We start from the raw sequence: 27,773 nt of genomic DNA on the forward strand, positions 1-27,773 counted from the left end.
TTGGCCCCCATCCCTAGCCTTGCCATGTGGCACATGCATTCATTGTCTTTCATGCACGCAGCACTCTCCCCCCTTCCTTCTTACATGCAGCCCTCTCCACACAGGCATAGCCCATTCAACATGTTCCCTGTGTACTTAGCTGTTTATCTGGAGGACCGTAGAGTAGCGTGTACTGGGGAGGACCCCATCAACGAGCTTCTCCAACACCTCCGATGTGAAGGCAGGGGCCCTTTCCCCAAACACTCGAGCCATTGTCTCTTCCAGACCGAGGTCACAGCAGCACTTGCAGTGTAGGTCCTCTTCTGTCGAAGATCAGGTATCGAGTGATTGAAAAGATAGAAAATGGCGGTCACGTCCGCGGCGGTGCGTCGCGTCACGTCACCGCCGGCGTACATCGTCATTGGCTCCTGGGACCCATAGAGTCCAATGTTAACCAATGCAGCATTGCGCCGCGGTCTTCGACCGCCTACCGCGACGGTGTACAACGCCAGCGCAGTTACCTCACATCCCATTGTCCCACTTTACAGGTCAGGCATCCGCCATTTCAGGGCCCCACATGGCTTCATTTCCAATTGCGTCACACATACCTAGGCCTAGACTCAACACACATACAGGCCACCTTTTGTGTATGATTGGTGTTCTGGGTAAACTGTGGGTATGTACCTCTGAGTTGTTTGACTCTGTGCTTGCTATTGTCCTTCATAGGCACTGTCCGCTGGGACATGTGAGGAGATGGCGGCATCCTCCGGTGTACCCACCGTTGGTGGACCTGTCGACAATGGAGGAGCGACATTTGATTATCACATACAGGCTTGACCGTGCCACAATCCAGGAACTGTGTACCCAGTTGGAGCTAGACCTGATGTCAGTAATCCGCCATCCCACAGGAATCCCCCCTCAAGTGCAGGTGCTCTCATTGCTCCATTTCTTTGCAAGTGGGTCTTTTCAAACAAAAGTGGCCATAGCATCAGGGATGTCCCAGCCTATGTTTTCCAACGTATTGTCCAGAGTGTTGTCTGCTCTTCTGAAACACATGCGGAGCTACATCGTTTTCCCTCAGGTGGAGGATTTGCCTACAGTGAAAGGTGATTTCTATGCCCTGGGACACATCCCCAACATCATAGGTGCCATTGATGGGACCCATGTGGCTTTGGTCCCCCCCCCACAGGAGTAAACAGTTGTACAGAAACCGGAAGAGTTATCATTCTATGAATGCTAATGAATATAGGGGGTGCACCACTCCACGACGTACAGCAGCCACAGTAGGCCAGATAAGTCCAATGGCTGTAGAAATTATAATAATACGAAGCTTCTCTCAGTTGTCTTCAGACGATGTTTTATTTCTGACGTAACATGGAATACAAAAGGAAAAAAGCAGCCAACGCGTTTCGCCCCATGCAAATGGGCTTCCTCAGGGCAAAAATGTATTCCCGATGGCGCAAAGGTGATTGTACAACGTGTAACTAATACAAGGCATATAGTGAGCCAAAATTGTATTCCTAATGAAGCAAAGGTGATTATACACAATGTAACTCACACAAGGCATATATAGAGCATGTGTGATATAGTGAAAATGATAATTCAACAAATAACCAAGAGGCCGGAGGTCACGTCAGTGAGACCGGTATGTATAAAGCGTAACGGGCCCAGCCGTGTGCCGCCCGTTCCGCTGCTCATGTGCTCTTATCATTCTATGAATGTACAGATGGTATGTTTGGCAGACCAGTACATCTAGTCATCTACATCTGTGAATGCCAAGTTCCCTAGCTCAGTGCATGACGCCTACATCCTGCGGAATTGCAGCATCCCTTATGTGATGGGTCAACTCCAGAGGCACCGTATGTGGCTATTAGGTGAGCACCTGGAGGCAAGTCAGCTGGGAATAGTTGTCTGGGTCTGGGGATATACCTCCAGGTTAGTGCGTGTCTAACAGTTGTCCCTCACCATTTGCAGATGACTCTGGTTACCCCAACCTGTCATGGCTACTGACCCCAGTGAGGAATCCCAGGACAAGGGCAGAGGAACGCTACAATGAGGCCCATGGGTGAACTAGGAGGCTGATCAAGCGGACCTTCGGCCTCCTGAAGGCCAGGTTCAGGTGCCTCCATATGAAAGGTGGATCCCTATTCTACTCACCAAAGAAGGTGTGCCAGATCATCGTGGCCTGTTGTATGCTTCATAACTTGGCTTTGCGACGACAGGTGCCTTTTCTGCAGGAGGATGGTCCAGATGGCGGTGTTGTTGCAGCTGTGGAGCCTGTGGACAGTGAAGACGAGGAAGCAGAGGAAGAAGACATGAACAACAGGGACTCAATGATCCAGCAATATTTCCAGTGAGACACAGGTAAGAGTACAGACCTGCCTACTACATGTACTTTAACACTACTACCTCTCTACTGTGTGTCATTTTCACCCAGTGTATGGTCACTGTGTTGTCACTTTACCTTACGATTTCACAGATGTGGGTCCCACTGTGTGACATCTGCTTAGATTCCTCATGGACTAGAGCTGTGTGACATAGGTATGTTGACATTACAATTGAAAGAGTATTTTGTCACTGTAATTGCTAATACACTATTTCGAAATCACAGGCAAACTCCAGATTGTTTTGTGCTTTAAGTGTGTTTATTTAAGTGCTCAATATTGGAGGGGGGAGTGAAATGGTGAGGGGTGATGGTGGAGGAATGTCCATGGCAGAGTCCAGTCTATTAATCTCACAGGTGCATTGCCCAAATGGGCATAGGAAGTGTAGCTGGGGCAGTTAAAGTATGGACAGCGTGACAAAGTGGGACAGTAGGATGACAATCAGGGTGGTCTCATTTCTTGGAGGGGGTCTTGGCATCGTGCTCTGTCTTTATCCTGGATCTCAGGGACCGTTTGCGGGGTGGTTCTCCCTCTGCAGGGGGTTGGGTGCTGGTGTGGTGGTCCTGTGGCAGGGCGTCCTGTCCACTAGCGCCGGCGGAGGTGGTGGGCAGTTCATCGTCCATGCTAGTGTCAGGGGCCCTTTGTAGTGCCACAGTGTCCCTCCTGGTATTGAGGACTTCCTTCAGCACCCCTATGATGGTGCCCAGGGTGGAATTGATGGTTCTGAGTTCCTCCCTGAAGCCCATATACTGTTCCTCCTGCAGGCGCTGGGTCTCCTGAAACTTGGCCAGTACCGTTGCCATCGTTTCCTGGGAGTGGTGGTAGGCTCCCATGATGGAGAAGAGGGCCTCGTGGAGAGTGGGTTCCCTGGGCCTCTCCGCCCCCTGTCGCACAGTAGCCCTCCCAGTTACCCAGTGTTCCTGGGCCTCCGTCCCCTGGACCGAGTGCCCACTACCACTGCCCCCAGGTCCCTGTTGTTGTTGGGGTGGTGGGTTAGCCTGGGTTCCCTGTAGTGATGGACACACTGCTGATTGGCGTGTCCTGGGGACGGAGGTATGGGCCCGCTGGATGGGTGCTATGCTGGTGTTTCCAGATGGGGGAAGCTCTGTAGTGACCTGTGACTGGGTGTGGGAAACCGACTGTCCCGAGGTCCCCGATGGGCCGGGCTGGTCATCTAGATCCAGTTGGACAGAGCTGCTGTCATCACTGTGGGCCTCTTCTGTGGGTGGAGTGGACATGTCTGGACCTTCCTGTCTGGTGACGTTGGGTAGGGGTCCTGCAGGGGTGTAAAAGCATGATTATTGCATCTGTGTGTGTCATGGTGTGCAATGGGTGGGTGACCCCCAGTGCTTGCATTCCTGTGTGGGACCTTGTGTGAGGATGGTTTAGGGGGTTGTATGGGTATGTGCAGTGGGCATGCTTTAGTGATGGGTGTCCATGCTCTGTTGTTGCATGCATTGCTTGGTGTTGGGATGTGTGGTTTGTGATGTTGGGACATATGTGAGGAGTTGGGTGATGGGGGTGAGGGTGGGGGTATGTGCTGGCATGCAGGTTGGGTGGGGGATGTAATAATTAAGATTTGTCTTACCAGAGTCCATTCCTCCACCTACTCCTGAGAGGCCCTCAGGATGCAGTATCGCCAAGACCTGCTCCTCCCATGTTGTTAGTTGTGGGTGAGAAGGTGGGGGTCCGCCGCCAGTCCGCTGAACCGCCTGGTGGTGTCTTGAGACCATGGAACGCACCTTCCCCCGTAGGTCGTTCCACCTCTTCCTGATGTCCTCCCGATTTCTTAGGTGCTGTCCCACTGCGTTGACCCTGTCCACTATTCTTTGCCATAGCTCCATCTTCCTTGCTATTGAGGTGTGCTGCAACTGTGCTCCGAATAGCTGTGGCTCTACCTGAACGATTTCCTCCACCATGGCCCTGAGCTCCTCCTCCGAGAACGTGGGGTGTCTTTTCCGTGCCATGGGGTGGTGTAGGTGATTTGTGGGGTGGAGTGTGTGGTGTTAAGTGTGCTGATATGTAGTGGTGTGTTGTGTGAGGTGCGTGGAGGTTCTGTGGGTGATGGTGTTGTGTGCCTGTGGATGCTGTTGTTCTTGCTGGTGCTATCTCTCTCTGGCCTTCTTTCAGAATTTTTGGTCGTGGGGGTTTGTGGGTGATGTGGGTGTGTGTTTTATATTGTAATGGGTGTGTGGGAGTGGTGTGTGTATGTGTATCAGGTGTGTGTATTTGGAATTGTCCAATGTGGCTGTGTTTTGTAAGAGTGTGTGTATTTTGAGCGCAGCTTTGTGTACCGCCAATGGAATACCGCGGTTGAAAGACTGCTGCATGGATTCGTGTGTCGTGATAGTGTGGGCGTATTTCTGTTGGCGTTACGGTGGAGGTTTTGTTTTCACCAGTTTATCACTGACCTTTGGTGTGGCGGACTTGTGTGGGTGTCTGAATTTTGGCGGATTCCGAAATGTGGGTCATAATAGCTGTGGCGGAATTCCGCTTGCGCGGCGGTGTGTTGGTGGTCTTCTGCACAGCGGTAAGCAGCATTTACCGCCAAAGTTGTAATGACCGCCTCAGGGTGTCCAAGGTACCCCACCCCAAGACCCTGAAAAGTAGGAGTAAAGTTACCCTACAACCCCAGAAAAACAGTAACGTTGAGATAGGGAATTGTGCAAAGACAACAACTGACTGCAAAGCACTGAAGAGGGATTCCTGGACCTGAGGACCTGTAAAGGAAGGGCACCAAGTCCAAGAGTCACGCAAGTGTCCGGGGGGGCAGGATCCCACTAAACCCCTGATGAAGGTGCAAAAGGGCTGCCTCTGGGTGGAAGAAGCTGAAGATTCTGCAACAACGGAAGGTGCCAGGAACTTCTCCTTTGGTCAGAAGATGTCCCCCGGCGTGCTGGAGGATGCAGAGTTGTTTCCATGCAGAAAGACCGCAAACAAGCCTTGCTAGATGCAAGAGTCACGGTTGAAGGTTGTGGGTGCTGCCAGGGCCCAGGAAGGACCAGGAGGTTTCCCCTTGGAGGAGGAGACAGAGGGGGTGCTCAGCAACACGGAGAGCCCACGCAGAAGCAGGCAGCACCCGCAGAAGCACCTGACCAGGCGTTCAGAAGATCTGAGCACGACGGTCGACTCAGCACAACAAAAGAGGGTCCCAGGAAGTCAGAGTCCAACTCAGCGAGTTGGGTAATGCAGGACGGAGTGCTGGGGACCTGGGCTAGGCTGTGCACAAAGGAAGTCTTGTAAAAGTGCACAGAAGCCTGAGCGGCTGCAGTTCACGCAGTACACAGGATTACCGTCTGGCATGGGGAGGCAAGGACTTACCTCCACCAAATTTGTACAGAAGGGCCCCTGGACTGTCGGGACACTTGGATCCAGCTCCTGTGTTCCAGGGCCCACACTCGTCAAGATGAGAGGGGACCCAGAGGAACAGTGATGCAGAAGTTTGGTGCCTGCGTTGGCAGGGGGAAGATTCCGTCGACCCACATGGACCTCACTGGAGAAGTGTGGCACAATGGTTAGAGCGGCAGACCCTGAAGCAGAGATCTGGCTCAAGACCAGGGTTCAAGTCCCGCTTCGGCAGGTCTTGGGCTCAATTCCCTTAGACCAGATAATTCTCACCTCGGTGCCTAATCTAATTCATGGGTCCCACTCTGCAACTCTGGGCAATAGCTTGCTTAATCTCCACAAGGGCCCCAAAAGCGCTTGGATGCCTGGATTCACCCTGGGGGTGCCCAGGAGTGGACACCTCACAGGGAAAAGCCAGGAGGGGTTCCATAGCGGTATGAGTACAGCGCCTTGAGACCCTAACGGGTGAGTTTCGCGCTATACAAGTGCAAAGTTTACAGTTTACATGAGATTTCTTCTTGGCTTCCAGTGCTTCCGATGCCACTGGATTCAAGCTAGCCTGGCTGATGACGGGTGAAACCCCAAAACCGGTCCCAGGATTCTTGTTTCCAGTCCAGGGAAGACCTGGCCTGGCAGTTCAGGCTGGACTGTTCCCATGGGGAACAGGGTCAAGACTGATTTGCATATGGCTGGGTCCAAACTGAAATGGCATGGGCAGCAAAAAAACAATGGATTTAGGCCCAGATCTCTGTACTGGAGGTGAATGTTTGACATTGTTCAGCATTCCGTCCATCACTTGTTCTTTTTGCATTTTTTGCCCTAGGTGGGAAGGGTATGCCCAAACGTGGGTCCCGCGCCTCCCATGCCACTGGATTCAAGCTTGCCTGGCTGATGAGGGTTGAAACCCCGTAACCGGTACCAGGATGCTTGTTTCCAGTCCAGGGAAGACCTGTCCTGGCAGTTCGGGCTGGACTATTCCCATGGGGAACAGGGACAAGACTGATTTTCATATGGTTGGGTCCAAACTGGAATGGCATGGGCAGCAAAAAAACAATGGATTTAGGCCCAGATCTCTGTACTGGGGGTGAATGTTTGACATTGTTCAGCATTCTGTCCATCACTTATTCTTTTTGCATTTTTTGCCCTAAGTGGGAAGGGTATGTCCAGATGTGGGTCCTGTGCTTCCCATGCCACTGGATTCAAGCTAGCCTGGCTGATGAGGGTTGAAACCCCGAAACCGGTCCCAGGATGCCTGTTTCCAGTCCAGGGAAGACCTGGCCTGGCAGATCGGGCTAGACTGTTCCCATGGGGGACAGGGTCAAAACTGATTTGCATATGGCTGGGTCCAAACTGGAAAGGCATGGCCAGCAAAAAAAACGATGGATTTAGGCCCATATCTCTGTACTGGGTGTGAATATTTGACATTGTTCAGCATTCCGTCCATCACTTGTTCTTTTTGCTGAACAATATGGGGGCACCTTGGCTAGTGCCAGAGTGCCCTCACACTAAGTAACTTTGCACCTAACCTTCACTAAGTGAGGGTTAGACATATAGGTGACTTATAAGTTACTTAAGTGCAGTGTAAAATGGCTGTGAAATAACGTTGGCGTTATTTCACTCAGGCTGCAGTGGCAGTCCTGTGTAAGAATTGTCTGAGCTCCCTATGGGTGGCAAAAGAAATGCTGCAGCCTAAAGTGATCTCCTGGAACCCCAATACCCTGTGTACCTATGTACCATATACTAGGGAATTATAAGGGTGTTCCAGTGTGGCAATTAGAATTGGTAAAATTAGTCACTAGCCTGCAGTGACTGTTAAAAGCAGAGAGAGCATAAACACTGAGGTTCTGGTTAGCAGTGCTTCAGTGATACAGTTAGGCACCACACAAGGAACACATACAGGGCACACATTTTGAGCACTGGGGTCCTGGCTAGCAGGATCCCAGTGACACAGGCAAAAACAAACATACATACAGTAAAAATGGGGTAACATGCCAGGCAAGATGGTACTTTCCTACAACTGGCTCCTGTGTCTCTAGGCCTGAATCTGAACACCACTTATTAGGGGTTGTTGCTTGTACTTATCCATATTAAGGGGACAAGCAACAAGGGTGGCAAGGTCAATGTCACCATCAGAGACTAAAACAGACTCAGTGTTTCCCCTAAATAAAACAAGCCCCACTACATTTCCCAGAGTGAGCCCTGCAGAACCCTTGGACTGACTATTTGTGGTATTAGTTTTCCCACCACCACTGTTATTGCTACAGGCACCAGTTGTAGCAGTGTGGGTAGTAGTGGTGGGAGGTTTGGTGCTTTTCTTAGGACAAGAATTATCTCCTGTCCTATGGTCTTTGTTTCTACAAAGTAGAACCAAGGCTTTTTATTCTGATTGTGATGAGAATAGGATTTAGACCCACCCCAGAAGAGTTTTGTCGGCCTGATGAAGACTCTTTACTTTTATCTTTGTCTCCACTTTTGTCATTAGACTTACCATCCTTCTTCTTGCCCTTGTCACCCCCGTATAAGCTTTTCTGCTCACTCTTGTTCTGACCCATTTGTCTGCCTTCTTTCCCAATTCTTGGTGAGAGGTCAGCTCTGAGTCTATCAAGTACTGGTGCAACAAGTCAGACACACTATTATTCAAAATATGCTCTCCCAGTAACAGATTATACAAGCTCTCATAGTCAGACACTTTGCTGCCATGTAACCAGCCTTCTAAATCTTTAACAGAACAGTCCACAAAGTCAACCCAATCCTGTGAGGCCTCTTTTCTGGTCTCCTTGAACTTGATTCTGTATTCTTCAATGGTGAGACCAAAACCCTCTGAGTGCTGTTTTTAGAATATTGTAGCTGTCTGCATCTTCCTCTCTGACAGTGATAAGTCAATCCTTCCCCTTGTCAGAGAAGGACAACCAGAGAATAGCAGCCCACTGCCTTTGAGGGACCCTATGAACTTTACATGCCCTCTCAAGTACAGCAAACCACTTGTAGATGTCATCCCCCACCTTGTATGAGGGAACACTTTTGTGCAAGTTTCTGGAATCTATGGAGTCCTCCCTGACTCTATAATCCCTGAAACTGCTGCTGCCACCATGGGGTGCTAACCCCAACCCCTGCCTCTCCCTCTCCACTGCCAAGGCCTCCCTATCTAGTGCTAGCTGTTGCTGCTGCAGCCTCAGCCTGGCCTCCTGCAGTCTCAGCTTTCTGGTTGGTTAGCAGACTGACATCAGACAGCAAATGGGCGTAACCGTGTCAAGAGAGAGGGTACTTTCCTGACACTATCAGGTCATTATCCGACTTTTGCCGAACCCTGCAGAGTGAGTGAGCAGACATAGGGGAGTAGGGGAGCTGAAGGACAGGAAATTAGGTAACTTGAATATAAGAAATATGGAAAGGTAGAAATGCTGCATCACCTGTGGACAACTCACACCTCCTCCCGCTGTGCCAAATGCCCATCCAGTCACAAAGGAGCTTCCTGGGCCCCAAACGGACAACATAAAGTCAGGTACCATGTAAAGGTAGAAAAGGGGAAACAAGATTAATATGCACACATCTGTTGCAGGAATTTGTGAGGTAAATTATTGGTTTGGATGGATTCTGTATAAGGACTAAATGACTGATATCTTAAAATATTTAATGATATGAATCAATGTTTGTTTGCCTTATCTGTGCGTATAATGTAAAGGTCGGGCATTACAATGAACCCCTCATTCTGTTTTACAAAAAGGCCCTGGAAGGAGCTGCATCTTACAGACCTTTGCCTACTTTAGGACAAACTAAAGACTTGCTTTTTAAGTTGTCTTTAAGGGCCAGAACAAGCCCTGTAAACTGTACTAGTTTTAGGCAGATGGGCAGATGTCACGGCGAGAGGTAAGCCACCTCAACTCACCATAGTCTTCCAGGTTAGAAAAAAACTGAAATGCTTGAACCCGGGGAGCTGTTGAAAGTGTCAAAAGTGACTTAATGAACAGCAAGGTACAGACAGGAGTTGGCATTGAGCTGATCCAATGTGAACAGGTAAGCATTCAGAAGTGTGTGGAGTTACTTTTATTATATACTTCCTGAAGAGTTTCCTTTGTTATATACTTCCTGAAGAGTTACTGAAATAACAGCAGCCCAGCCTGATCCTGCTCTTTTCCCACAATCAGTTCTTGTTTAAATGTGCATCTCCCTAAAACTGTACCAGTAGCATGTGAAACATTCCTTGCTAAGTTTCAAAGAAGGTAAAGAAGAGATGTCATTTACAACCAGTTAAATATTCTGCATTCAGATTCCATAATGTTTCTGTTTAGTAATTTTAAATCTCTTTACACCCAACAGAAAGGAAGCCTTGAATGCATGGAATTATTATGAATAACGAAGATAAATTATTATGAATAACGAAGATAAAACTGCAAACCGGCAAAAAACTGTCACCAACAATGAGCTCTGGTATTCAGGAAACATCAGTGCAGTCAGCGACAGAAGAACCTACACATAAACTGACAGATCCTGGAAGAAGCAGTCAAGGGCAGTTCAGTGGATGTAAGAGTCTGATCTGTTCAACTCCAACCACAAGACGAAGAAATGCCCTCTAGGAAATTAAGGCAACAACAATAAGAAACCACCTCCTATATAAACAGGTGTCCAACACCAGCTTTGATCATGGGATCAATATGATGAGGTTACAGCAGTGCTTCGTGTTCTAAAGCGATAACAGACCATCATTCACTGCTCTAGGTGTATTGTAAACTCTTTCTGGCCAAACCGCAGCAACCACAGAAAAGCACAACGGAGCGGAGCCAGACAACTAAAGGGTTAAGAAAGGAGAAGTTTTGTTATCTGCAATACAACAGAGCGTCCCAATTTGCACCGGCCAGAAGGAAGATGAAGCATGCATAACCATAATCCAATCAAAAGGCACAGTCACCTACAAAGAAACCTTATACATACTATGAGTGTGACACGTATTTAGTGGCTATTGAACGTTATTGTTAATTCAGAAACCAAACGTGCAAGTGCTTTATCAGCCATATGGCTCATCAGGAAGCACAGACTTTGGCTATAGACAAATATATACCCGACCCACAGACACTAACCAAGAAAAACAAATCATGCACATTTAATGAGAGCTTTAGTTTCTCATCTCAATTAAAGCACCATCAGCAAACTCACACAGAAAAAAAAACATTCAACTCCAGTGAATGTGTGAAGAGCATCAGTCAATTACCAGAATTACAGAGGCATCAGCAAACACAGACAGGGGAAAAACCATACAAGTGCAGTGAATGCGTGAAGAGCTTTAGTCGACTATCAGACCTAAAACAGCATCAACGAACACACACTGGGGAAAGACCATTCAAGTGCAGTGAATGTATAAAGAACTTTATTCAATTATCACACCTCCAAGTACATCAGCGAACACACACAGGGGAAAAACCATATAATTGCACTGAATGTGGAAGTAATTTTAGTCTTTATGCAACATTAAGGAAGCATCAGAAAACACACACAGGAGAAAAGCCATTTAAGTGCAGTGAATGTGTGAAGAGCTTTTGTCACTTATCAGACCTACAGAGACATTGGCGAACACACACAGGGGAAAAGCCGTTTAGTTGCAGTGAATGTGTTAAGAGCTTTAGTCGGTTATCAGACCTACAAGGTCACCTGCGAACACACACAGGGGAAAAGCCATACGATTGCAGTGAATGTCTGAAGAGCTTTAGTCAATTATCGAACCTAAAAAGACATCAGCGCACACACACGGGGGCAAAACCCTTAACATTGCAGTGAATGTGGCAGTAGTTTTAGTGACCCTTCAGCATTAAAGAATCATCAGCGAACGCACACAGTAGCAAGAACATTGAAGTGCAGTAAATTATATGAAGAGATAGGTCACTTATCAGGCCTACAAAGACCTCAACGAATACACACAGAGAAAAAAACATAAAGGTGCAGTGAATGTATGGAGAGGCTCAGTTGATTATCAAACCTACGAAGACATCAGCAAATACACAGAGGAAAAAGCAATACTATCACGATCAATGTGGAAGTAGGTTTAGGAACTTGCCAACATTAAGGGTTCGTCAGCGAACACTGATAGGGGAACAGCCTTTCAATTGCTCTTAATGTATGAAGAGCTTTAGTTTACCAGGCCTACAAATATATCAAGGAACACATACACGGGAACATCCATTCAAGTGCACTGAATGTGTGAAGAACTTTAGTCAAATGTGGAAATAGTTTTAGTGACTTTTCAACATTAAGGATTCATCGGTGGGCACACACTGGAGAGAAGCCTTTCAGGTGCAGTGAACGTGTGAATTCCGTAGGTCAGTTATTAAACCTACAGATACATCAATGAATACACACAGAGGAAATACAATAACATTGCAATGAATGTCAGAAGGGCTTTTGTCAATTATCAGCTCTCCTAAGTCATCAGCGAACACACAGGGGGAAAACATAGAAGTGCACCGAAAGTGTGAAGAGCTTTTGTCAACTTTCAATCCTACACAGTCCTCAGCGAACACACACCTTCATTAACTCGCATGGAAGTTATCCTAGAGGTGCAACAAATCCGGAAGGAATGAAGAACATTAACAGTAATATTGAACCATCTGAGGACATAAACAGGAACAAAAAAGTGCAGTTATTTTGACATGAAGGAATTATACAGGAAGATAAAATGACAATTATGTGGGACATTCAAATACCAGATGATAGAAGACCCGACTAGTCAGAAAAGAAAAAACACAAATATCAATACTTGTAGAATTATACAAGTGTCTGTTCTCAGTGATTGTTCACTTTTGTACACAGCAAAACAACATGATATATCAGGAAACACACTGGCTCAAATTAAAGAAACATTGTTGGTTTTTATTCAGTTGCAAAGAAAAACATCCAATCACACCTGTTCATGCTACCAGTAAAAGTAGCACTGTGAACAATACTGGGACTTACAAGGGTATTTTCAGCTAACTTGAGGGGATAGTGATAAAACCTATATTCCCAACACACTCAGACTGAGTCCCTGCAAGAAGAACTAACTTAAAAATCACATGCTGGTGAATGTTCACAGCTGATCGTGGTGTTTGGTCGTTTTCATACAACATTGATGGTTTTGTGACAGCAACCAGAGAACAGTGTCCAAAAGCACAAGACGTGAAAGGAGCAGAATGTGAGCTGTAACTCTCAGTATGATGATGTGTGCCTGGAACGACTCCATGAATGGGCCTGAGACCTTTATCGCAACTGGGATCTGGAGCTTTGTGGAGGCAACCGGCATCGAGCAACTAGAAGCTCCAAGGAGCAGTCTCTCAGCACCTTGGGGCTCGTTGTGCAGCAGCCCTTACAAGTCCTGAAATCGCGGTTCAGCTTAGGGCACCAAAAGTAAACCAGATGGGGGTCTGTCAGGGCTTAAACTCCATTGGTCTTTTGGGGGGCATCCTATCACAGTAGGAGACAAAGACTTGACAAAATCACAGAAAAAATTAGTCAAAAATTGACTGGAGGAAATTCTTTCCGGATCTTTGCTGACTGACAGAGAAATTAAAGAACTGATGTTGATGCACTGGAGTGGCACCTTTATAGGCACCGTGCATGTCACTTCCTCTGTAGGTACAGAGCCGAACAGCGCCACCTACTGGCTCTCAGTGTTACTGCTCGAAAGTTTCTTTGATCAGTCTGACGTCTGGGGATTACTCTAAGGCAGGTGTCTAGAACTAGTCGATCGGGCACTACCAGTAACTCGCAGACACCTTTAGAGTAGCTTACAGCCTTAAGTTAATTTTTAAATAAGCACTACAATAAGTAAGTGTTGGGTTTTCCTTAAACCCCTTAGCTGCTGGGCCTTTCCCTCCGCCCAGTGCAGAGCCCTTTTTTGGCTATTTGGGGTAGTCCGCACTTAGGCCTTCATAATTTTGTGGCCATATAAGCTATTGTAGGAGGCTGGCCTGGTTTGTAGTGGGTACCTTGGGTACTTACACCTTATACCAGGTCCAGTTATCCCTTATTAGTGAAATGTAGTAGTGTTCTAGCAGCTTAGGCTGATAGAGGTAGCTATAGCAGAGCAGCTTAGGCTGAACTAGGAGATATGCAAAGCTCCTGCAATACCACTATAGTTACGCAGTCACGTAATACATAATAAAAGACAATACTCATTGTTACCAAAAATAAAGGTACTTTATTTTAGTAACACAAGGCCAAAAATATCTTAGCGGCAATACTCCTTCTGGAGCAAAGTATTATATACAATATATACACTGGAGACCAAAATCTGGTAAGTAAATAGTCATAGAATAGTGCAAACAGTAGAACATATAATAGAATACAATAGGCCTAGGGGCAACACAAACCATATACTAAGAAAGTGGAATGCGAATCATGAATTCCCCCCTAGGCAAGTGTAGTGTGTAGAGGGGCACTGGGTGTGTAAGATAACACCAAAGTTAAGTAAAATACCCCACCTCAGAGCCCAGGAAAGTAGGAGTAAAATACTGCACGTTTCCTCAGGACACACTACAAGTCGTGATAAGAGTTACTGCAAGAACCAAGCAAGACTGCAAGCAACAGATGGTGGATTCCTAGACCTGAAGACCTGTGAAGAGAGGTGGTGCAAAAGAGGATTCTCTGGTTAGAAGTCTGCAAAAGAGCACCAAAGAAGATGGCTGCAGGTTCCTGCGTGGTGCAGGTGGTGTCCCACGTCGAGAAGTTGGATGCAGGCTGTTTGTATCGCTGGATTCGTCCAGCAAGCCTTGGTTCAAGCAAGGTCACTGTTTGCATCAAAATGGCGCTGCCTGGACCCAGGAGTGACCTGGGGACCTCAATCTGGACTGGAGAGGTAGAGGGGGCCCAAACACTGGAGAGAGCCCACAGATGACCAGGCAACACCCACGGGAGACCCAGGACACGGGGACAAAGAAGATGCAAATTGCGGTTGGTGCAGCACAACAAAAGAAGGTACCACGTCGCCGGAGAACAACTCAGCAAGTTGTGCAGTGCATGATGGAGTGTTGGGGACCTGGACTACACAGTGCATGAAGGATTCTTGCAAAAAGTGCACAGAAGCCCAGGGAGCTAGAGATGACGCGGTGCACAGGGGTACTGTCGCAAACCGGGAAGGTAATCTTTTACCTCCTTCAAATTTGGACAGCTGGATCTTAGGACAGTCTGGGTCGTGTTGGTCCACCACCTGTGTTCTAGGGAGCATGCTCGTCATCATGAGAGGAGTCCCAGAGAACTGGCTGTTGTCTTGGAAGGTGCCTGCAGGGGCAGGAAGTGACTCCGTCACTCAACGGGCGATTCCTTCGGTTCTTCTGGTACAGGGTGAAGACAGGGAGTCCTCAGAGCATGCACACCTTGGAAACTGTTGCAAATGCTGGCTGAAGTTGCAGGTCACAGGAGTCGTCCTGGATACTTCGTTGCAGTTACAGCGGTTCCTGGAGCAGTCTGCGGTTGATCCGACGGTCAGAAGCTGAAGCAGAGGATGCAGAGGATTCATGGAGGAGTCTTGCAAGCTGAATCTCAAGAGACACCCACAGGAGAGACACTAAATAGCCCTGAGAGGGGGATTGGCTGCCTACCCAGGTATGCACCTATAAGGAGGGTCTCTGACGTCACCTGCTGGCCTTGCTGCTCGGAGATCTCCAGAGTGTCCCCACACCTTGGAAAACAAGAAGGCGAATGGCAGGGACACACTAGGGGAGCTCTGGGCACTGGACAGGGGAGTGGTCACTTCCCTTTCCTTTGTCCAGTTTCGCGCCTGTGCAGGGGCTGGGGGTCCCTGAACCGGTGTAGTCTGGCTTATGCAAGGAGGGCACCATCTTTGCTCTTCAAAGCATTTTCAGAGACTCTGGGAGGCTACCCCTCCCAAGCCTGTAAAACCCATTTCCAAAGGGAGAGGATGTAACAACCTCCTCCCAAAGGAAATGCATTGTTCTGCCTCTCTTGGACTGAGCTGCTCAGCCCCAGGAAGGCAGAACCGTGCCTTTGAGGTGGCAGCAGCGATAGCTGCTGTGCAAGCCTCAGAGAGCTGGTTTGGTTGTACTGGGGGTCCATGGTGGAGCCCCCAGGATGAATGGGATTGCCCCGCAAAACCATATTTGGAATGGGGGGTTAATTCCATTATCTTAGACACCTTACATGGCCATATTCGGAGTTACCATTGTGAAGCTACATAAAGGTATTGACCTACATGTAGTGCACCCATGTAATGGTATCCCCGCACTTACAAAGCCCGGGGAATTGGCCCTGGACAGCGCGGGGGCACCTTTGCTAGTACAAGGGTGCCTTCACACCTAGTAACTTTGCACCTAGCCTTCAGTAAATGAAGGTTAGACATGTAGGTGATTTATAAGTTACTTAAGTGCAGTGAAAATGGCTGTGAAATAGGGTGTGCACATTTCACGCAGGCTGCAGTGGCAGTCCTGGAAAAGGGTTTGTCTGAGCTCCTCATGGGTGGCAAAAGAAATGCTGCAGCCCGTTAGCATCTTCTGGAACCCCAATGCCCTGGGTACCTAGGTACCAAATGCAAGGAACTTATAAGGGGGTCCAGTGTGCCAATTGGAATTGGAATATGGAGTCACTAAACTATAGTGACTAATTTGGAAGCAGAGAGAGCATAAGCACTGGAGTTCTGGTTAGCAGAAGTTAAGTGACACAGTTAAGCACTACTGACAACACACACATTAGGCCACAAATTATGAGCACTGGGGTCCTGGCCAGCAGGATCCCATTGAGACAGGCAAAACATACTGACATCAGAAATTGGGGGTAATATGCCAAGAAAGTTGGTACTTTCCTACAGCTATCCATGCCAAATGTGCGTCCTTTTTTTCCCAACATCCTAGGGATTCTTAAGGTACCCAGAGTTTCTGGGTTCCCCTGGAGAAGACCAAGAAATCAACCAAAATACAGCTGAATTTTTTTTTTCTTCAGAAAAATGGGAAACAATGGCTGCAGAAGAAAGCAGGTGTTTTTTCCCCTGAAAATGGCATCAACAAAGGTTTTGTGGTGCTAAAATCACCAACTTCCCAGCTTTCAGGAACAGGCAGACTTGAATCAGAAAACCACATTTTCAACACAATGTTGGCATTTTACTGGGACATGCCCCATTTTTACTATTTTCTGTGACAGAAATGGGTGTGAAACCTATTCTGGATCCTGGACAGCTAAACATTACTGAAAAGTAGAAATAATTCTGAATTCAGCAAGGGGTCATTTGTGTAGATCCTACAATGTTTTCCTATAGAAAATAACAGCTGAAATAAAAAAGTATTAAAATTTAGGTGAAAAAAACAGCCATTTCTCTCCATGTTTTACTCTGTAACTTTTTCCTGCGATGTCAGATTTTCAAAACCAATACCCTGTCACATCTGCTGGAATATGCTGTTTGCGGGGATAAAAAGGGCTTGTAGGTTCATCAAGAACCCTAGGTACCCAGAGCCAATAAATGAATTGCACCTTGCAATGGGTTTTCATTGTATACCGGGTATAAAGCAATTCATTTGGTGAAATATAAAGAGTGAAAAATAGGTATCAAAGAAACTTTTGAATTTCCAAAATGGGCACAAGATAAGGTGTTAAAAAGCAGTGATTATTTGCACATCTCTGAATTCGGGGGTGCCCATATTAGCATGTGAATTACATGGCATTTCTCAAATACACTTCTTTACTACACACTGTCTTACTTTTGGAAGGAGAAAATGTAGAGAAAAACAATGGGCAGTAACACTTGTTTTTCTATTCTGTGTTCCTCCATGTCTCCCGATAAAAATGGTACCTCACTCGTGTGGGTAGGCGTAGTGCCCATGACAGGAGACGCCCCAAAAAGCAACATGGACACCACATTTTCTGAAAGAAAACTGAGCTGTTTTTTGCAAAGTGCCTAACTGTGGATTTTGGCCTCTAGCCCAGCCAGCACCTAGGGAAACCTACCAAACCTGTGCATTTTTTAAAACTAGACACCTAGGGGAATCCAGGATGGGGTGACTTGTGGGGCTCTCACCAGGTCTTGTTACCCAGAATCCTTTGTAAACCTCAAAATGTGGCAAAACAAACACTTTTTCCTCACATTTTGGTGATAGAAAGTTCTGGAATATGAGAGGAGTCACAAATTTCCTTCCACACAGCATTCCCCCAAGCCTCCGATAGAAATGATGGTACCGCACTAGTGTGGGTAGGTCTAGTGCCCGCGACAGGAAATGCCCCAAAACACAACATGGACACATCACATTTTCCGAAAAAAACTGACCTGTTTTTTGCAAAGTGACTAGCTGTGGATTTTAGCCTTTAGCTCAGCCGGCACCTAGGAAAAGCTAGCAAACCTATACATTTTTGAAAACTAGACACCTAGCGGAATTCAGAATGGTGTGACTCGTGGGACTCTCATCAGGTTCTGTTACCCAGAATCCTTTGCAAACTTCAAAATGTGGCAAAAAAACACTTTTTCCTCACATATAGGTGATGGAAAGTTCTGGAATCTGAGGAGAACCACAAACTTCCTTCTACCCAGCGTTCCCCCATGTCTCTCAAAATAAATGGTACCTCACTTGTGTGAGTAGGCCTAGTGCCCACAGACGAAAATTCCCCAAAACACAACATAGACACATTACATTTTCCTAAAGAAAACCAGTTTTTTGCAAAGTGCCTAGCTGTGGATTTTGGCCTCTGCCTCAGCCAGCACCAGGGGAAATGTGGTGATGTCAGTGGCTGTAGCGTCTGGGAGCAACATGGAACTTCATGACATCTTGTGTTTATGATGTCAGGGAATTCCATGTTTCTTCGTTGGCAGTTATTGACTCTGTGCCCCTTCTACATGGATGTTGATGCTGTTGCACTTCAATAAAAACATAAAAGAACATTTCTGGAGTTCGTCTTTACAGGAAACCTAGACAACCTATACATTTATGGAAAGTAGACACCTAGGGGAATCCATAATCGGGTGATTTGTGGGGCTCTCACCAGGTTCTCTTACCCAGAATCCTTTGCAAACCTCAAAATTTGGCAAAAAAACACTTTTTCCTCACGTTTTGGTGATAGAAAGTTCTGGAATCTAAGAGGAGCCACACATTTCCCTCCAAGCAGCACTCCCCCAAGTCTCCAGATAAAAATGGTACCTCACTTGTGTGGGTAGGCCTAGTGCCCGCGACAGGAAATGCCACAATACACAACATGGACATGTCACATTTTCCTAAAGAAAACTGAGCTGTTTTTGGCAAAGTGCCTAACTGTGGATTTTGACCTCTAGCCCAGCCGGCACCTAGGAAAACCTACCAAACCTGTGCATTTTTTTAAAATTAGACACCTAGGGGAATTCAGAATGTGGTGACTTGTGGGGCTCTCATCAGGTTCTGTTACCCAGAATCCTGTGCAAACCTCAAAATTTGGCAAAAAAAACCCACTTCTTCCTCACATTTCAGTGATGGAAAGTTCTGGATTCTGAGGGGAGCCACAAATTTCCTTCTACCCAGCGTTCCCCAAGATCTCCCGATAAAAATGGTACCTCACTTGTGTGGGTAGGCTAGTGCCCGCAACAGGAATGGATCACACAAGGGTCAATGGTAGTCCTTGCACGAGGGCTACTGCTAACCCTGGAGTGATCCATTCCTGATGCAGGCACTAGGCACAGTGGAGTTGCGTTTTTATCAGGACAAGTGGAGAAACATTGGGTGGTAGGAATTTTTTGGATCCCTACACATTCCTGTCGTTTCTGTAATGAAAAAACAAGGAAAAATAGTGTTTTTAATCAATGTTTCACTTTTGCAGGATATTCTGGGTGAGAAAACTTTGTGAAATCCAAACATGCCACACTTCAATGGACTGCCTCCGGTGTCTAGTTTTCAGAAACGTCTGGGTTTAGTAGCTTTCCCTATATGGCCGCCAAGCCCAGGACCAAATATTCAGGTGACTGTCTTACAAAACAAGGTTGTTTTGTGGTAGGTAATTTTGATGTCTCCACAATCCGTTTTGGGTACTTCCCTGTTGTGGTCACTTGTCCACCCACTAAAGTGAGGCAATGTTTTTCTCTGGAGACTTAGTGGAACGCTGGGTGGTCGAAAATTTGTGGCTGCCTGCAGATTCCAGGACTTACCCTTACTGAAATGCAAGGCAAAAGTGTTTTTTAAGCAAATTTAGTGATTTTAAGGGGATTCTGGGCAAAGGAAAACTGGTGAGAGCAACGCAAGTCCTGCACCCTTGGACTTCCCTGTTACTAGTATGTTAAAGTTAATCCACCACTCACACTGGTTGGTTTTAGCACCTCCAGAAATTATGGTTTCAAAGCATGAATACTTATCAAAGTATCTGGATATTGAAACCAAGCCTTCTGAAGGTGGGCCACAAACCAGTGTCTAGGCACCAACCTCTTTATGGTCCATTCACACACCATTCACGCACGACAAACAACCCTTTCATACCGCCGGCCATGGGCCCAATCCAACCAATCACTGCACTCACATTAACTTATCGCTGCCAGACAAGGGCCCATCGCATTCATACGCCACAGGACAGAATACATTGGACTGCTTTTTACCACCTGTCAAGTAACCGCCTCCTTCTTCCTGAACATTACCGAAGGCATGCGTAACAAACCTTTACTAATGACTCCCATGACCGCCATCCGAGGCTCAGGAAGACATGTTTTTCATGCGCCTTTAGTGCACTCACTGTGCTAAAACCAACTCCTTCCAGTTTGTGAATGCAAATTGTGAGTGTCCGAGTATGCCATACAAAGCGATTCCTCAAACTGAGCAAGCATATCTACCTTTGAAACTAAGGCAGACATGCTGAGGAATTCTCCTGATGTTCCCTAAAGAGAAGGTCATAGGCTATGAAAAAGGATAGTGTTTGGCACACAAGGGAGTCCATGAGAACGTAGCATTTGTCCCAGCCAACATGATATGCAGTGCTGTGACTGTAATGCACTTATCATACAGCAAATTGAACATCTACTAAGTTCTGATGGAGGATGAACATGAAAAGCAGGTCAAACACTGAACCATACTTGTCATTGTCCTTCAGTGCTTGGATGGCATCAATGGTTTTGAATCCATAGGTGTAGATGATGTACATCTGTACTACCTTTACTATCTGCCTTCTACCTGTGCAATATCCCTGTGAAGGCACACCTACCATAAGCTTTCCTTGCCCATTCATCTCCCTGTCCTCATCAGTCCTGACTAATCATGTGTAATTGCCAAGTGAACCTATGCTAGTTTGTGGGTGCACGTTGGGGGTTTCCTAGTATGCCTTGGTAGGCCTATCCCTCGAAATGAGCGAGTATATCTACCTTTGAAACTAAGGCAGACATGCTGGTGAAGAAATCCTAAGGTCTCTAAAGTAAAAAGTCAAACAAATATCCTGTGGGACTCATTCACCAACACTTCTACTTTTGCTTTGAAAGTGAAGCTAGAAATTGAGTTTGCATACTTTCAAACAAGTAGAAATGTTGGTGAATATGTCCGATAGGACATTTGTTTGACTTATTACCCTTACTCTGGTTCTCGTTGGTCCTTGTGTAGCATATATAAGTTCCCTAACAAGTACCTCATAATTTAGTCATGCCTTTAACATTTTGCCAAACATGGTACTCCGTGATGATGTGGCATATATTCTGTCCATAGTATGTGCAGCATGGGACTATAATGCACGTTAATGGAACAGACAACCTACCATGTTCTGACAGTGGATATAGGTGTCAAGCAGGCCATAAGGAAGTCCATGATGAAGTAGATGAAGTAGAATTCTGTGGCTGCTTGCCTAACGAAGCAGTAGCCCATGGATGTTCGGTATCCATGCACAGACAGTGAAAGAATTACCCAACGACAGCTCCACCTCAGTCGATTTCCCAGAACTTTGCTTTAGTATGATACAATGTAAAGCAAGTAGGGACACAGAGGCCTGGTTGAGATGGGCACTGGGGACAGTAATACAGACTCTCCTGCCTCTTTCCATGCTTCGAGCACACTTTACAGCTATAACACGGACGATCCTTTTTGGGTGGTTTAGGAATGCGATCAGCAAAGTGTCGCTCCTGCAGCCTTGCCACATCCTCCTGGACATATGAGGTGGAGGCTGCTACTTCTTCTGTAACAGCAGTGAGGCTTTCTATTACAGACAACTGGAAGTCAAGTAAAGTCATGAGTCTTCCTGTGGTTGTCTGATGGTAAACAACATTTTCATTGTATGTTGCCATCTGGATCAGGTGGGTAAACAGTTTCTTATACCAAGTGCAAGGTTTACGACACGCATTGTATGGTTGAAGAACCTGCTCATTCTTGTCCACTCCGCCCATGTACTTATTGTAATCAAGTATACAGCTGGGCTTGTGGACTTCAGCCATCTGACCCCAAACCGTGATGGAGGAAGTGTCTCATGAATTGTAGTGAGCATGTATACGTCACGCCTATCCAAGAACTTGCCTGAGAGCACTTCTTTGGAACAAAATACAGTACTTTGGGATTTCTGGAGCTTCTTGCCAACAAGCTCCTGCGGGAATCTTTTGCTGTAACAACGAATTGTACCGCAGGCCACAGTGCCAGCTTTGTAGAGCTCACTGAACAGCTCTACTTCTGTATATAAAGTGTCCACACAAAGGTTATAACCTTTGTGAAGGAGTGTCTGGACAAGTTCCCATACAATCCTACCTGTGACCCCTAATGCAGGAGGGCAACCTACATGGTTTAGGGTAGAGTCCTTCCCTTTATACACTATCAAGCTGTACACATAGCCAGAAGAGCTTTCACACAGCATGTACAGCTTAATGCCATAGCGAGTTCTTTTGCTCGCAATGTACTGTCTGAGCAGCAGCCATCCGACAGGCTGAATTTTGAACAACCTGTCATGGTCTGGATGGTCCCGGGGCAATGCAGCAGAATTGTCACTGAAATGCAGCAGAATTGTCACTGAAATGCAGCAAGCGCTGCAGTAGTAAAAAACAATCTCTGCTCATGTATGGTGCGAAGATGGGGGTTACCCAAACCGTGCAAGTCGTCCAGTAGGACTGCAAGGTGGGTTTGTGTACAAATCCCATTTTGAGCGTAAGGTGAAGTGGGAGTCCACTGGCATGCCTTAGAACGGGGCCCTCGAGTGCCTCCATACTTCCTCAGAAATTGGCCTGCACGCAAATTTGTTAGCTGAACAATTTCCTAAAGAAAGTCAACATCCAAAAATAGATGGATGTAGTCGACTGGCAAAAGATTGGCCGTATCGACTTTACATCCAGCGTCACCAGTAAAAGGTGGAATTTGGGGCTGAACTAAACAGTGGGGTTGCCAAGAGAGCACTCTCTGTGTGCTTGTGGCCGCATGCACCTGCTCTCAGGGTTCAGCTAACCTGATGTTGTCCCGCTGCACAGACTGTGCTTGTGAATTGACAGCCCGGCTGTCGTCATCATCTCCTTCAGAATCACTGGAAGAGGCGTCGATGGATGGGACTCCGCTGACTGAAAAATCACTCTCAGATTCTGCCCCATTGTCCTCTCCCTCAGATGCTGTCTCAGTCTATGATCCTGCCTCAGACCTATCCTCCATAACCTGAGTTAGGGCTTGAGCAGCAGTCATCTAACGAGACGTCATCTCTGCTACTAGCTAAACTGTCCCTCTAAAGTACTAGCCTACATAGAAGGCAGATAGAGCCACAAAATTGCTCGTGGGTGTGTGTGATGTGTCCAATAGGAAATGTTGTCACCTTACCTTCGCTTCTTCTCCGATTCAGCGGATTCTCTGAAGACACTGAAAAAATAAAAAAAGACACACTATTACTTCACCTTACCACATACCCATCATCACAGCCTTTAGCGCTGGTGGCACCCAGTGCGACAGTCAGTTTTGGTGCTCTGCCTCCCATGACCTCCTCTTCTAATTCCCGAAGTACCACCCAGCAAAAGTGCCCGTCATATCTCCATAGCCCCCTCCACATACATACTGGCTTTACTAATTGACTCTGCTAAATACATATATCCCTTTATATCCTTTGCAGCAGGAAAATAAACCATCCGCGCTACTTTATGGCATCAAAACTGACACTAGACAAAAGACAGATCTCTTTCTTTCTTTCTTTCTTTCTTTCTTTCTTTCTTTCTTTCTTTCTTTCTTTCTTTCTTTCTTTCTTTCTTTCTTTCTTTCTCTTTCCCTCTCTCTCTCTCTCTCTCTCTCTCTCTCTCTCTCTCTCTCTCTCACTATATATATATATATATATATATATAAATATATATCACTTTTATATATGTGTGGTTTCACTGGGGAGCAGATTGTGGCTCCCAGAAAACAACACATGTAAAAAAAAAAAATATATATATATATATATATACACACACACATATCTATAGAGATTTGTCTAAAAAAAAAATATATATATATATATATACATATGTATATGTTTATATATCAAAACAAATCCCTTTCAGGGTTAGAGTGACACATAAATTATGCAAAACAAATAGAGAACTCTGGGTAGTTCCCACGTTTAGGTGGAGAGCAGCTCTAGTAAGGAGCACCCTGCAACACCAGCGACACTCTAGATTTGCTCACCTCAACTGTCTGTTTATCTAGCAAAGTTTTTCAGCATTGGATCAGCACAGTGCTATCCACGCCGAGCTAGATAGTGAAAAAGGGCCATATGTACGAACACATTTTCCCATTGACACAGAATGGGCAAAACTGCTTGCTACATCTGGCCCAAAGTCTTTTGCCATTTTTTTTGTATATATATATATATATATATATCATATGATACATATATAAAGAAATACTGGCTCTCTATATCACTTTTTTTTTTTTTTATACATGTGTGCTTTCCCTGGGGCCGATCGTGGCAGAGCACACATGTATAAAAAAACAAAATGCCCACATAGGGGGTCAGCCCAAGGGCTGACCCCCAACATTTTCTTTTTTTTCAAAAAATATTCTCGGGGTGGGGGAAACTATTGTGTTAAAATTACCCCCAGGGGTCGGCCGGTGTAGGAAGGGCCGATCCTGCCATTTTTTTAAAAACATTTATTATCGCCCCCCAGAAGAACCCCAACGTATTTATTTTTATATTTATGCCCAAAGGTAAAGGGCCAGCCCATTTACCTAGGGGCCGACTCCCCCAAAAAAGATCCCTGGTGCCTAGGGACATTTTCTGACCCTGGATCGCAGCCGCGCTGACTCTCCCCTTTCCATCGATGCCTCCCTGGCATCTGGGGAGGCAGTTTTGGCCTTTTTTTACTCACTGGAGTAGAGAGAGGATGCTTACCTGCTCCTCTGCTGCTCGGGTGGGGAAAAACCGGTGTGCTGACGTCTCAGAAGGGCGGGCGGGTGGGTCGGTTGACAGGGAAGTTTATATATAAATTAAAGAAAAATTTTTCTATGAAGCATTAAGGGCCTAACGGCCCGCCAAAGTCCCGTGTCGGGAAGACCACCAATGTGGTCTTTCCTCCGCGGTAGATATCACAAGTTTCCCGCTGGCCCAGCAGGACACTCACCACAACATTGACGCCGGCTGGTAATGGATCCGGTGGCCGTGTTAGAGTGCGTTGAGTGCAAAAGCACGCGTCTCAGTTTTTACTGCCCGTAATTCGTAAATTGCGCAGTCAAAAGCGCGACGGGGCTGCACATGGGGGCCCCTGCACTACCCATGCCAAGTGGACTGCCATGCAAAGGCTGGCAGAAATGCAAGTTGTAATCCCCAGTGATGCTCCGGTGGCGCTAGCAGCTCTTAAATATGCCCCATAGCTTTGTAAACAATTTCATGACGAAGAGCCTTTCGAAAACAATTCCATTGCAAAATGAGCCACTGGGTCAGACAGTAATCTGAAGAAAGAAAGTCAGGAGGAACGGTGATTTAAAAAACAGTAAGATATATTTATTCTTCAACCGGTTATCAAAAAAAAAGGCCAGGAATGTATGAAAACAAAGTAGTTTCCCTGAGATTCTCTAATGGGGGTTCAATCCAAGGATACATCGCTCCAGTCTCCAACTGTCTTATGCGGGATAGGGCATGTGATCCAATCCCAGACAGATATGATAGTCCTTCGCAAGCAGCAGCGATTTCTGTGCATCCTGAAGTGTTTGTAAATGGAGATGAGCACTGATTAAACTTTACTTATGGCTGGGCACCTTCCTTCAGCCTAAACCCCAACTTTCATTGTAGACTCCAGGAGGCTAAACTGCCCTCAACCTTCAGTGTGTGGAGAGTGACCCCTCATAAGTCAACAAGGCTATGCTGTGCAAAGTACAACTGAATATTACATCCTTTACAATCACCCGCTTAAGTTGGGTATGAGTACATGTCCATAGTGAAATCCACAAGTTTGTTTGGCAAGCACAATCATATCACTGACATAAGCCTTCCCCAGATATGAAGTAACATTAAAGGTGCAACCACATTAAACAATCTTAAAAACCACTTTCAGGATGGCCTCAGGTGCCACATGCCCCATATCACAGTTTTCACTTTATGTGAAATTAACACTGGGTTGGTTCATTTACCACTATTCAGGCACCAAAACTAGATAATGTACCATTACCCCATCTGAAACAGCCACAAATCCATTTAATGGGCTTGTCCCGTCTAGTATTGTAAAGGAAGTTGAGCCAAAGCTACCATCCCAGAACGCTTAACCCACATCTAGCACTGGACGAGAGGTGCCTCTTCTGCACAATGGAACCAAAAACTGAACTTCCACTAATGAAGTGAAAAAGAGAAGATGGGCGCCAGCCATGACATAAGTACTAATCTCAGCTAAAAATGTGAAGAATTTAGGAGTCATTTGGTTCATGACACAAATAAATATATCTGTAGAGTAAACCAACTTCAAACTTACTCTACAACTACTTCCAACTAACTTACTCTACAAGGTTCAAGCACTCCTTCAAACAGAATAGCATGTAAAACTAAAGATCATAATGTGGCCTACATGGAACTACCCAAAGGGCTCATGTGAACTACTTGGGATTACAGACAGACCCCAAGGATGTACATGAGCTATCAAAATAGCTTCTGTGCTCTACCCGGGGCCTTCAAAAGAGTTCACATCATCTACCTGTGACTATGTAAAGAGGGACTTGTGATCTGTCCAAAGAGCTCAAGTGATCTACACGGGGCTGTCCAAAGAGCATAAAAGATCTTCACTAGATTACCGAAACATAAATTAGATATGATCTACACAGGGCTAAGCAAAGACCTTGTGTAATCTACATGACTAATAAAATTATGCAATTGACAGAGTACGGTGGACACAAAATCAGCCAGCAAAGTTGACCACCAACTAAATCTGCCAGCAAAGTTCACAATCAACTGAAGTCGCAATAGGACTATGCACCAAAACAAATTGTCCTGGAACAAGGGCCGGGAAGGCAATTAAGACAAATGACCACATAACTCGGAGCAGGAACCTCGAGTCAGCCAAAGTTTGAGTATATAAATAACACTTCGGAGCAAATACCAGTGAATGCTGGACCCAAAGCTCTGGAATACCCACAGTCCACAACATAGTACACAACTGAACTAACTATCCTTTCGGAAAATGTTGGAACACCAACGGTGCTGTCCCCGAGCACTGGAAAAACACTTTCTTTTAAAATGACTGACAACTGCTATTGGTTATCTAACAACAACTTCAGCATACAAATCTTTCACCCAGTGCATACCCAGAAAAATGTAGTCTCCACCACTTTATTCAAGGAGGATGGCTTGGACACGGTTCTGATTTCGAGGTGTTAGAAAATATGGGCCCAATTTACAAAGGTGCATTTAGACCAAAAGTCTAAATTTAGACTAAAAGTGCAGCGCCAGTTTTCTTGCAGCCCTTAGCTCCCCCCTAACACCACAATGTGTGCGCCATGTGGTAGTCAGGGGACTAGCGTCAGAATTGTTTACGCTAGTGTGGCGCTTTTCAGGATTAGTGTCAGAAATTGTGACACTAATCCTGCAAAGCATCCAGAGACCCATTGTAAGCAATGGAACCCTCCTTTTAACGCCTGCTCTGAGCAGTGTGGATTCTTTCAATCAATCAATCAATAAAAAAAATGTATATAGCGTGCTACTCACCCGTGAGGGTCCCAAGGCGCTGGGGGGGGGGGGTTACTGTTCGAACAGCCATGT

At 46.2% G+C, this 27,773-nt stretch overlaps 1 pseudogene; it reads left to right on the plus strand.

Annotated features, from left to right (window-relative positions):
* Positions 1-14,293, plus strand: part of LOC138286955 (zinc finger protein 624-like) — a 70,162-nt pseudogene extending 55,869 nt beyond the window's left edge.
* Positions 14,294-27,773: the final 13,480 nt, after the last annotated feature.

The sequence above is a fragment of the Pleurodeles waltl genome, chromosome 4_1 (assembly GCF_031143425.1).
Source record: "Pleurodeles waltl isolate 20211129_DDA chromosome 4_1, aPleWal1.hap1.20221129, whole genome shotgun sequence".
In the NCBI taxonomy this organism is placed as follows: Eukaryota; Metazoa; Chordata; class Amphibia; order Caudata; family Salamandridae; genus Pleurodeles; species Pleurodeles waltl.